The sequence below is a fragment of the Lissotriton vulgaris genome, chromosome 10 (assembly GCF_964263255.1).
Source record: "Lissotriton vulgaris chromosome 10, aLisVul1.2, whole genome shotgun sequence".
In the NCBI taxonomy this organism is placed as follows: Eukaryota; Metazoa; Chordata; class Amphibia; order Caudata; family Salamandridae; genus Lissotriton; species Lissotriton vulgaris.
Window position 1 is genome coordinate 834,924,176 of NC_141698.1, and position 13,194 is coordinate 834,937,369.

General features: G+C 48.4%; 1 pseudogene across 1 annotated transcript in view; it reads right to left on the reverse strand.

Annotated features, from left to right (window-relative positions):
- Positions 1–11,502, reverse strand: part of LOC147688858 (protein QNR-71-like) — a 53,576-nt pseudogene extending 42,074 nt beyond the window's left edge. The window contains exon 1 of the transcript XR_015300713.1: positions 11,417–11,502. The product of XR_015300713.1 is annotated as a protein QNR-71-like (transcript). The remainder of the gene's footprint in view (positions 1–11,416) is intronic.
- Positions 11,503–13,194: the final 1,692 nt, after the last annotated feature.

Here is a 13,194-nt window from a genome sequence, read left to right on the forward strand (position 1 = left end):
CACGCCTGTCTGGGCCAACGTGGGGCGATTAAAATCAAGCGGCAGGGTTGTCTGCGCATCTTCCACAACGTTCTTGGCACCAATGGGAGTGGTGGAAACGCATAGGCAAATAGGCTGGTCCAATCCATGAGTAGGGCATTGCCGCTGGATTCCGGATGTGGATGCCAACTGGCGAAAGTCTGGCATTTCCGATTCACTGGAGTCGCAAAGAGGTCCATCTTGGGAGGACCCCATTGGTGGAACACGAGGTCCAGAGTCGGCTGGTGTAACTCCCATTCGTGAGTGGATGACGCAGACCTGCTTAGGGAATCTGCAAATATGTTTGACGCTCCAGGCAGATGGACTGCTGTCAAAGAAATGTGGTGGCGAAGTGCCCATTCCCAAATCCTTTGGGCAAGACACGACAGGGACTGAGATTTTGTGCCTCCCTGTTTGTTCATGTAGTGCATGCTGGTGGTGTTGTCTGTTTGAACCAGCACCGATTCTCCGTGCACCACTGGTAAGAAAGCCTTTAGCGCCAGGAAGATCGCCAGCAATTCTAGCCTGTTGATATGCCAGGTTTTCTGAGTCGCCGTCCACTTTCCTTTGATGGAAAGGTCCAGGAGATGGGCTCCCCATCCGTCCATGGACGCATCCGTAGTCAATGTCAGATCTGGAGTCTGGGTAAGGAAAGAGACCCCTTGGCTCAGATTGGTCCGTTGCTCCCACCACAGCAGACTGGTCTTCATGCAAGCCGTGACTGTCACTTGGTCGTTGAACGACCCCGACACCTGTCGCCATTGTAGGTCCAATTCCTCCTGAATAGGACGGGTACGTAACCTGCAATTCGGGATCAGTGCGATACAAGATGATGCCATCCCCAGAAATGATTTTAACATTCGCACTGAAACTGACTTTCTTGATCTGATGGTGGAGACCAGATGAACTATCTTCTGTCTCCGCTCGGTGGAGACGAACGCTTTTGACACGTCAGTGTCTATAACAGCCCCGAGGAATGTCCTGCTTCGCCGAGGTGTGAAATGTGACTTCTTTACATTGATGGTCAACCCTAGAGAATTGAAGAGGGTAAGGCACAACCGAGTGTCGTGATGCAGCTGGCTTGCGGATTGGGATTTTAAAAGACAATCGTCCAGGTAAGGAAATATTTGGACTCCCTGAAGACGCAGATAAGCCATGACCGGGGCTAGAACCTTCGTGAACACACGAGGAGCTGATCTGAGGCCAAAAGGTAGGACTTTGAACTGATAGTGATTGTGTCCCACTTTGAACCTCAAGTACTTTCGATGTTGAGGAATGATTGGTACATGAAAATAGGCGTCTTGCAGGTCTATTGTCGTCAAAAAATCGCCGCTGCAGAGAAACCGCAAGACTTCTGACAACGTTAACATGCGGAAGGACTGTTGTTTCAGGAATAGGTTGAGATACCTCTGATCCATAATGGGACGCCACTCCCCCGTCTTCTTTAGAATGAGGAAGAACCTCGAATAGAAGCCTTTCTCCCGCTGAGATACAGGAACCACTTCGACTGCACCCTTTGTTAATGATAGTTGAACTTGATGTTGTAGTTCTTCTAGATGGGGAGGTGGCGGACCCGAAGGCGGAGATGGAGGAGGAAACTGTGAATTCCAAGGCGTGACCCTTGCGCACAATGTCCAACACCCATTGGTCTGATGTTATTTGAGACCACTGAGAGTAGAACTGCGAGATTCGACCTCCAACATCCTGTTAAACTGGCAAGTCATTGTCGTTTGTTGGCGTTGTTGGCACCTCTATAATTGGACTTCCCTCTATAGGGTCTGGATTGTTGTTGACGAGCAGATTGTGGATTTGAGTACCGTTGGTTTCGCTGATTGTACTGGCGGTACTGTGACTGTCCTCTGGAAAAATTGGACGAGGTGCCCCGCCCCCGTGCTGCACGAAAGGGCTGTTTCTTAAATTGTAAGGAACCAAGCGACTTTGCCGTGTCGGTATCCTTCTTAATTGTTTCCAAAGAAGCATCGATTTGGGAACCGAACAAAGATTCGCCATCATACGGCATGTCAATCATCATTGACTGGACCTCTTGTCTGAAAGATGTAGATTTTAACCATCCCTGGCGTCGGAGCGCCGCCGCACTGGCAAGGATACGGAATGCAGTATTCGCCACATCTACAGCACAGTCTATAATCTCCTCCGAAGCTCTGACCATCCTGAAGGACCTGGAGCGCTTCCGCTTTGGATGACTCTGGAAGCTGCGCAAGAAAGATGGACATGTCTGACCACATTTGTCGGTCGAAACGACCCAAAATTGCGAGAGCATTCGCAGCACGGGCTGAAGTTGAAGCCATGGACGAAAATTTCTTTCCGATTCCATCCAATCGGCGACCCTCTCTATCGGGAGGGGAAGTGACAGGCGCTGTAGGATTACGTGCAAGACGTTGTGCTGCCTGAGCCACCACTGAGTCTGGCTTTGGATGAGAGAGCAGACAAGCAGGCGAGCCAGTTGGAGCCTTGTACTTTTTCTCCAATCTAGGTATTTGGGCCGGCAAGGAGTTAGGAGCCTTCATAATCTTTTGCCCTTCCTTCCAAATAAATTCAATAATTCGTATTGTATGCACCTGCTTATAAGGCTGATTTTTAAAATCATACAGAAAACAATCTTCGTCACGCTGGACCCTTGACAACTTGAAGCGGTCCGCCGCTTTGTCCATAAGCTTATGAAAACTAGCGATGTCCACAGGAGGTGAATCACTTGAAGTGCCCTGTTGTGGCGAGGGTGTTTGAACCAGATAGTTATCAAATTCCGCCAAATAAGGATCCTGCTCACCATCTGAATCCTGATAAACTTCTCCTTCCTCTCTCTCAGGCTCTGAGTCAGTGTCCGTATGTGGATTAGGAGACAGAGGAGCACTCAAATGTACTGACGGAGCCGACTGTCTAGGAGATGTTTGTAGAGGTTGATGCGAAAGTGCTACATCAGCAGATTCATGAACCGGAGTACCCTGGGGGGTAGGTGGAAAGCGTCTATTATAATCGTCCAACATGTGTTGGAGGTTAGAGAAAAGTGTCATTGGAATAGACGTCATTGGAATTTGCACGCATTGGTCTTCGTGCTGATCTACCTGCTCAACTTCTTCTTCTTCATCAGAAGTAGTGTCCTGGCATTTAATGATCAAATCTGATGGACTCCGGGCATCCCCATAAACAGTGTCATCCGGAACAGAATCAGTCTCATGGTCAGACACGAACAACTGAAGTGGCGGTTGTAGAGCAGGGGATTGAAAGTGGAAAGCGGAATCTTCCTCCTTATTGAATGAGGACTGTACAGCAGAAACTGAAGTGTCCAAGGACACTAAAGGCATGTTGGCGTAGGATGAAGAACTGGAAGTTGCTGTCAACGCAGAGCCCTGCGTAGACGATGACGATTTTGAAGCAGTCGCCGTAGACGGTGAGTCTGTAGGCGCCTCCGTGGACCTAGAAGGCTTAGGCACTACTGTCGCTGGTTTGCTCATAGACGAGCCCGTCGATGATGCTGTCGTCGACGATGTAGTAGACGTCGACTGGGCCGTCGACGGTGACTGTTGTAGGCGGCATCCTAGACATCGACGGCGCCTTCGTCGACGGAATCTTCGTCGTCGCCGGGAGCTTCGTCGACGGAAGCTTCGTCGACGAGGCCTTCGGCGACGATGGGATTGACGACGATGGTTTCTTCATCGACGATGGCTTCTTCGTCGAGGATATGATAGGGATCGTCGACGGGATTGAAGAAACAGAGGCTTTCGTCGACGTGAGAGCCGTCGTCGAGACTCTCGTCGACGATGACGACGATGTCGTCGTGACTGTAGTTGTAGACGAAGCCACAGCAGCCAATCTCGTCGTCGGGATGGTTGTCGACGAGCCCGTCGACGACCGCGCTGTTAAAAGTGTAACCACTTTAATAGAAGCTGGAAAAGACGCCTGAGAGCCAGGTCTCGTGGGCGTAGTTATAACAGGCACAGAAGTAGTAGGTGGCACTGCAGCCACAGTCAAAGCCAGCTTTCTTTTCTTCAGGAAAGGAGATGGTAACTCCTGAACACTGCCACGTTTAGAAGCCACAGAAGGAGCTGACTGAAGGCTTTCTGCGTCAGAAACAACCGTGTCCTTATCTTGAAGGCGCTTAAGCCATAAAAGAAGGCGACCCTCCCTGTCATTAAGGGTTTTAGGATTGAAAGTTCTACATAACCTACAATCAACCACTTTGTGATCAGGTTACAGGCAGTAAATGCACTTGTCATGAGGGTCCTTCTCAAATAAACGCAATTTCCCACAGGAGGAACAAGGTCTAAATAAAGACTTCTTACTTGACATCTTTGTGAAAAACTGAGAAGAGTAGATAAGTGGAAAAGAACTGAGCAGAGCTCAGGGAGACTCCCTTCACACGACGTGCGGTAGAAAATCTGAGGGCTTGAGCTTCTGAGGAGAAGGTTCTAGGGGGTGCTTGAGCCGGATTGGCTGCAGTTTGGACTAACATAATGACACTGATATGTTGCAAATGAGTTTTTTCTCTCTAATGCATTCCTATGTAGTAACCTTTGTAAAGGTTTTTCAGTATATATTTTATCTGTTTTACTACTTATATGATTATATATATATATATATATATATATATATATATATATATTGACGCTCACGGGGAATGACCAAACAGCGGGAGGAACTCGCACACCACAACGGCTTTTCCCCAACAGCCTTTATTAGGTTCAGAACGCTGCTTTCACCGGTAAGTGGGCTGCTTCAACCGGACGCGTTTCGGGCATCTCCCTTCCTCGGCGGCATACAGTCCCTGAGACACCATGAAGCTCCGCCTCCATATAGAGCCATATCGCAAGCCAGGGATTGGCTGATCTGGATGATCGGATTGCGTTGCTTTGTGGGAGGCGTAGTCCGTAGTTACATGATGCTCGAATGCACTGATTTCAAAGCTCTGGATGAGCCCCAGCGTGGGCAGCGTGATAATGTCCTTGTTGCAGTGTCCCACAAGTGAAGCCACTGGATGTAGCTTCGTGGCCTCCTTCTCTTGAGTGGTGCCTTCCCAGCGGCAGGACGGCCGCTAATTATTGACGCTCACGGGGAATGACCAAACAGCGGGAGGAACTCGCACACCACAACGGCTTTTCCCCAACAGCCTTTATTAGGTTCAGAACGCTGCTTTCACCGGTAAGTGGGCTGCTTCAACCGGACGCGTTTCGGGCATCTCCCTTCCTCGGCGGCATACAGTCCCTGAGACACCATGAAGCTCCGCCTCCATATAGAGCCATATCGCAAGCCAGGGATTGGCTGATCTGGATGATCGGATTGCGTTGCTTTGTGGGAGGCGTAGTCCGTAGTTACATGATGCTCGAATGCACTGATTTCAAAGCTCTGGATGAGCCCCAGCGTGGGCAGCGTTATAATGTCCTTGTTGCAGTGTCCCACAAGTGAAGCCACTGGATGTAGCTTCGTGGCCTCCTTCTCTTGAGTGGTGCCTTCCCAGCGGCAGGACGGCCGCTAATTATTGACGCTCACGGGGAATGACCAAACAGCGGGAGGAATTCGCACACCACAACGGCTTTTCCCCAACAGCCTTTATTAGGTTCAGAACGCTGCTTTCACCGGTAAGTGGGCTGCTTCAACCGGACGCGTTTCGGGCATCTCCCTTCCTCGGCGGCATACAGTCCCTGAGACACCATGAAGCTCCGCCTCCATATAGAGCCATATCGCAAGCCAGGGATTGGCTGATCTGGATGATCGGATTGCGTTGCTTTGTGGGAGGCGTAGTCCGTAGTTACATGATGCTCGAATGCACTGATTTCAAAGCTCTGGATGAGCCCCAGCGTGGGCAGCGTGATAATGTCCTTGTTGCAGTGTCCCACAAGTGAAGCCACTGGATGTAGCTTCGTGGCCTCCTTCTCTTGAGTGGTGCCTTCCCAGCGGCAGGACGGCCGCTAATTATTGACGCTCACGGGGAATGACCAAACAGCGGGAGGAACTCGCACACCACAACGGCTCCAGATCAGCCAATCCCTGGCTTGCGATATGGCTCTATATGGAGGCGGAGCTTCATGGTGTCTCAGGGACTGTATGCCGCCGAGGAAGGGAGATGCCCGAAACGCGTCCGGTTGAAGCAGCCCACTTACCGGTGAAAGCAGCGTTCTGAACCTAATAAAGGCTGTTGGGGAAAAGCTGTTGTGGTGTGCGAGTTCCTCCCGCTGTTTGGTCATTCCCCGTGAGCGTCAATATATATATTTGTTAGCATTATTGCTATTTTATTTACCGTGGGACTCCCACTTCGACGACGGGGAATATTCAAGCATGTGAATCTATGAAAGACACCCCTAATACTGGAGAAAGGGAGGCTGGTACAGGTGGAGGAAAGTGAGGGGGCCGGTGTCAGTTTGCACACTGATAAGCAAGTTCTCCACCTCTGGGAGGGGAAGAGTGTAAGAGGAGATGGAGGGCAAACGTTTAGATATGATGGCTGCCACCCCACCCCCAGGCCGGTCGTCAGGGCAATCGGCGTGAAGAATATAGTAGTCAGGAGGGAGGGCAGCCAGAATATCTGGAAAGGACTCGGATGTTAGCCAAGTTTCTGTAATCAGAAGCATGTCAGGATTGTAGTTAGATAGCAAGATAAAAATGTCATGGGACTGCTTCACTAGCGAACGGGTGTTCAAATATAATACCCTTATGGGCGTGGAGTTCCTAATCGGCACCGTTGAAGGTAAACGTTCGCCTAGATGGGGTTGGTCAGGGCGCGTGAGGCCGACAGCAGATATGCGTCGAATGGCCGTTGGGGGTGGCGTAATGGCGGTATGTTGCAGCTCTTTAAGGGATTGAGCAGAGTACATGATCAAATGGTCGGCGTGGCGTGCCCTAAGGCCCGTCCTGGCGCGGACGGGCACAGACGGGCTTGCCTTAGGCGCGCCTTCTGCACGCAAACAGCGCTCCTATGGCCTAGCAGGAACCTAGCATTGCCAGTCATTGTAAGCTTCCAACCTCTGAGCTGAGCGGTCCTTGCTGAAGGAGTGGCCTAGCAGGAACCTAGCATTGCCAGTCATTGTAAGCTTCCAACCTCTGAGCTGAGCGGTCCTTGCTGAAGGAGTGGCCTAGCAGGAACCTAGCATTGCCAGCTTCCTGTTGCGTGCTTATCTAGGATCCTGATCGATACTGTGACCTTATGCCCCTATTCGGCTATAAATCCATTTGTTCCCTATATTGGCATAACCGTTCAAGTGCAATATTCAGTAACTCATCTCTGGCCTCACACGAACAGAGCCACATTCCAGAATAGCTTTCTCTGCCACTTCCTTTGCAAGCAATTAGTGCAATGACAGAGCAGAAGCCACTATCTGAGATTCCTAGATTAACACTCTGAGTTCTTCAACAAGATAAAAACTCAGCAAACCTGGAAATCCCCGCTTGCTGTGTTTTGATTAGTAATAGAACTCTAATGAGCACTGATAGACGATCACTTCCTAGTGACATCTTATTGACGTCTTGTGTCCAGCAAACTTACGTCAAACAAGGCACCTTTCAGGTATAAATACTACCAACGTGGCCTTAAGCAAGTCCCCTGTTGCCCGTCGCCTGAAGCTGCTGGTATGCTGAAGATATAGCTGCTATCGCTACTGCTATCGCTGCTAACTAGCGAACGATGGTGTGGTGAACCTAGGAGCTGAACAGCCGTTCCCCTGCAAGAGCCCAGCAGATGCAAGCTGCCCGCAAACGCCGTCCCCCTCCTTCTCCTCCTCGACGCGCTGAAGACGAGACGCTGCCTTTCTCCTGCCGAGAAATCCAGCTCCAGCGTTTCTGGTCTACCCTTGCGGGTGACTGGGATATCGAGCCCTGAGGGAGATACCAGACCTCTATCATTCTATTCCAGAGGTATGGTGTTGACTAAACCCTTGAGAGAGAATTCTTGAAGCAAACCTTGGCAAAACCAACTTAACTTAAAGCTATTTACTTACTCCCCTCCCAAGTATTAGACTTAGGTCAGGTACACTGGGGTAGGCGTAGTTAGAAGCACCAGTTGAGTATTTTAGCCTAATGTATATATGACTGTATATAGGTTTTATTACTTTTAAACCATTGTATGGCTAAGAAACCATATCAATGCTTTTACAGTATTATTTCGCAATACTTATCTTACTGTACATACTTTTTATAATAACAAGTCTTGCAATTGAGGCAATTCATTTCTCTTGTACGAGAAGAAAGACTGTTCAATAAATGTTAACCCTTTATTGACAAACGCCCGTCTCTCTGTTCTCTACATATTGTGAAAGTAAACTGCACCAACCTGACTGAGTAAAATAACTGTCTATTGTTTCACACGACCCTAGAGATTGACTCTTGATCTGAGGAGCAAAGTTGTCATGTTGCACGGTTGTTGGAAAACGGAATCCCTTCTTGTCCGTGCCAGGGAAGCTGATCACTTCATATTTCAGTCAAGAAAGTTTCCAGTGACCTCTGAGCTAGTTGGTAACAAACCCAATTAAGTTTAGCATAGTCAATGGACGCCTGGAAGATCCGCACTTCTACGTCGATACTACTGTTTATGTTATTCCAATACGCAGGGCCTATTGGGAAAATCGGAACTACGCTACATTCCAACCTCCGAGCTGAGCGGTCCTTGCTGGAGGAGTGGCCTAGCAGGAACCTAGCATTGCCAGTCATTGTAAGCTTCCAACCTCTGAGCGGAGCGGTCCTTGCTGGAGGAGTGGCCTAGCAGGAACCTAGCATTGCCAGTCATTGTAAGCTTCCAACCTCTGAGCGGTCCTTGCTGGAGGAGTGGCCTAGCAGGAACCTAGCATTGCCAATCATTGTAAGCTTGCAACCTCTGAGCTGAGTGGTCCTTGCTGGAGGAGTGGCCTAACAGGAACCTAGCATTGCAGACTGTTCATCGGATTCTAATGAATCCGAAAAGTACTGCACGTGCATTATCGTGACACTGAACTACTGTTGCTTCGGTCCAAGTTTTGCATCCTCAAATTGCGTGTAGTTACAAAACGAGCCCTCCATTTATAAAATCCAGCATGAAAACCAGTCACTTAAAATCGAATTAGAACCCCTTTCAAAAGACCTTTTCTTTTCCCCCATCCACTGCATGTCTTCTCTTCACGGGCACAATCTTCTCCAAGTCACGTGCATGCCTGAAGCTCTATTAAAGCATTTCTGCAACTTCCGCACAGCTCATTTCAAAGATCACTAGCACAACCATCTTGAAAGCCAAACCCCTCATATGCAACCTCTTCTAGCTCACCTCCCAATCCCAAACACGAACTGCCATACAACCTCCACTCACTAGTGACAACACCCAACTCTTGATAACTTATTCTACCAAATTACACGAGTGAAAGCATGAAATGGTTTGCTTTAGTGCCCAAGACTTCCAATAAGACTGCACTAAGCCCTAACCTTTGGGTCTGGAGTAGTGTTGTCCATCATAAAGTGCTTCAACGCACTGCCAGGGGGGGGGAGGGGGGGGGGGGGTATGAGCTATAGAAATGAATGTCGAATGTCACTCCTTAACATTGCAGGAACACCATCGGCACATGCCTGATAAACTCAGCCAGCTGTACCATTGCCCAGAGTAGGATTCTGGAAGCAAAATAGAACCAAAAAGTCGTTACTCAGATTTAAACAGTAAGAAAATCAACCCCTGCCATAGAACACCTGCAAGTGAAGCCAAACTTGCAATAGTTACACAGCAAGGAGTGCAATCTTGAGAAACAATTTGAATTTGAATTTGAGAAACAATTGCCTTACCGTAGCCTTCAGTGATGGAGCTTCGGAAGCAGCACTTGGCTCTCATCTGCATTTTTAACACTCGCTGACCTGATCCAATGATTGGTGAAAGCAACATTCGTAAGCCCTTTCCACTTGTGGATGAGCAGAACAAAAGCTTAGCAAATTTTTTTTAATAAACACGTTATGGGTGATATGGTTTACAATAACCAGAAACGATAAGGGTAGCTCATTGGAGATAATTAAACGGTCCTACGATACAGGTTGGCACAAGGAGCTGCAAGTTATGGCTTCACTGCAAAAAGAGTCTTCGGCTTCAAGGAAAGGAGGCCAACCAAGTCAAAATTCTCCACTAAGGGCCCCAACTCTTCTGGTATCTACTCAAACCCCATACATTTTCCATTTACATAGGGCTTTAAGTGGGCCGGGTCTCGGCAGTGTTCTGCACCGGTGCCAAGTGCAGTGCCTATTGGAAGGTAGATCACCCGACAGTGATCTGAATCGGCAGTGGGGCAGGAGGGGTGAAGGGCAGAGGTAAGGCTCTAAATGCAACAGCTCTACGGCGTTAGAGCCGCTGCATATGAGCAGCTTCTAGATATCTCAAGCCCACCATAAATAAAATTACAGATTAGAGTTTAATACAACATCCTTAATTGGGCGTTCGTTATTCAGTACTGAAGCATTTTCAATATTATTTACAACAGTTATTCTTATGCAGCTAACAACCTTTGACAACGCCAATAGTCCTGGCATGTGTTCTGTCAGTCGTATTGTACCTGGATGCAGTAATGAAAAGAGGAAGTAAAATACCAGTCTGGAAACATTTTGGTAATCAGAAAGTTAGGTTGTGTTTAAGCTACACCTCACTACAAACTAGCAGCGTCAGGAGTTGCTTCGTTTATAGTTATCCCCACACAAAAAGCGAATTTAAGTAGAAGAGGGTCTCTCTCTCTCCTCGCATCTAATGACAATGGCGGGTCATCCGAGGGCTGGGCTGCTCTTTTCGTTTCCAGGACCAGGACTCCAAGAGGCGTGATCTGCCCACCTCTGAAGCAGCAGAGGCCGCGCACCCATTCAACTAAAACCCCACATCATACCGACGAGCCCGTCGTAGGAGCTGCGAGTCCTCATCTCCCCTCACCGGCAGGGGGCGCACGGCACTGTAGGACTGATTCTTAAAATCAACTACATTAATTCAGGTGCCCAGGCGTCAACATTTGCGAAGGCACTCCTGCGTTTCCACCAACTGTCCGTCAGATTTCAGGGAATACATTTCCAAGTAGTCAGAGATGGTCAAAAGAAAATAAAGAAAAGTACGTTTAATGTCTTTAATCCCGCATTATAGAAGGGAGCTCTGAAAAAACAAAAGCGCATTTCAGGCAGTAACATTTTTAAACTGCAGATATGATTGCAGGTGGGTCCTAAGAGCCGCACACTACAACGGGTTGTTGTCTACCCCGCCTGTGTAGAGTACCACGAGACCCAGAGATTGCAACCTCACAGCGCCTACCTGGCGGGCCAGACACTGTGGAGAGAACTCCTAAAACTCGCCTGCCGCACCTGACACTTAGTAGCGCCCCCCCTCGCCAACTAGCACCGCTGATTTTACGCTCCTCTCACCCACAGCAGCAAATACCGCGCAAACGTCTGTCACCAGCGTGAAACCACTCACTCGTGACCGCTCCCACGCCAAGCACCAGCTGCAGGACCCCGAGCAGCACCACCGCCGGCTTCATGTTGAAAGAGAGAAAATGAACTCCCGCCTCTCACGCCCCCTTTAAAGCCCCGCGAGGGGCGGCAGCTGAGGCTGATTAGAAGCCTGCCCCCTCCCGCCCAAGGAGCGCCACTGCTGCGGGGCCCGTCATGTGATGGAATTAGGCCGGGACGCTGCCGCTTCTCTGTACCCCCAGCGATCCCGCGCTCATGTGCCCCTGAGAGAGGCTTACGGAGAACGCCGAGTCTGAGAATCCAAACTGCCTTGCCCAGGGGCGTAGGAGACACTAAAATTCTGGGGGGGACAGGGACAACCTTGTGGATTTTCCATTGACCCTATACAAATCACCGCCCGTTAAACAAATACAGTCGCATAGTTTTGAAGTGAAATATTGAGAAAAGCAGGCATGTAGTCACAGTTTGCATGTATGCTTTATTGTTATTTACATTCACATAGTAATCAGACCTAATGTTAAAAAAACATGTATATGAATCTTGCATCTTCATGCACCAAGCAAAAAAGGTTGCTGACTTCGGGTGAGGGCGTCATGTTTGTAAGTGCATTATGGTTTGAAAAGTACCTGCTGCTGCATTCCTGGTCTCCAGCAATTTTCAGGCAACAATTAAAATGTGAACATACCTTTGGTGATTAATGATCTTTATTGAGAGAGATCAGAGGTCTGACTACTGGAAGTTTGTCACATGGTAACGTAACCACGTGTTAATATGCCTGCTGCAAAGAACATGTACCACGCAGATCAAAAAATGCATATAATTTAAATAGGTCAATGAGTTATTGCTTTTGTCTGAGAGATTCTTTTGCTATTTGCAGTTTATAAGTTAAAATCCTAACATTGAACAGTGAGCTATTAACCGTCATCAAAGAGCTGCATGAAAACTGCAAGGTATAGATTAGAACGTTATGATTTTTACCCAGTCTTTCATTATCCGAAGGTTGGAAAATGGGTTCATTAGGATGGAAATCAATTCTGATTATTAAAGAGAACCCCCAACCATGGTGTTATGTTTTAAATTCTGGGTTTGTGCTTCTCTAGTGTTGCAAAGCGATCTGTGCCCTGGGCAGTCCCCAACTTTTTGCTGACTGGTACTGGTGGTACTTGACTCTGGCTGACCCTGGCCTATGACTAACCAGGCCCAGGGCCAGTGCTATGTTGAAAGAGACACTTAGAAATACAGTAAAAACACCTACATACACTAGGGTGCACTACGGGTTAGAGTACCCCTATGATTGACATGACCTCTCCTACAAAGGCCCTAGTACATAATAGGGCATGGGGATTGAAACTACCTTTAAGTCCCTAGTATATATTAGGGCATAGTGGTTTAGAGGCCAGCAGCCCTTCCTGCACTTGCATGTGTGCACTGCTGTAGCCTGAGGTCAGTTTAAAAGCAGGCCCATGTTGGAGGACTGCTTTTAAAATGCAAATTGTGCCCTGACTTTTGGGTTTGGGGCACTTACAAATTGATAAACTACAATGTTGGGACATATTAGGTATCCCCAGGGGTTCCCCTAGGTGTCCCAGGGGTTAGAGGTAAGGTATCTACAAGGAGGACCCTTATAAAATGAGTGTTATATGCCCTGGGTTTAGTGAAATTGCACATTTCACTGCCTACATTGTAGTAAAGTGCTTCCCCAAATCGGCTTTTGTGCTAGGAGCACTGTGAAGTGAGGATCTGCAATATTTTGATATAATCAGAACCCCTAAAGTCTTTCCT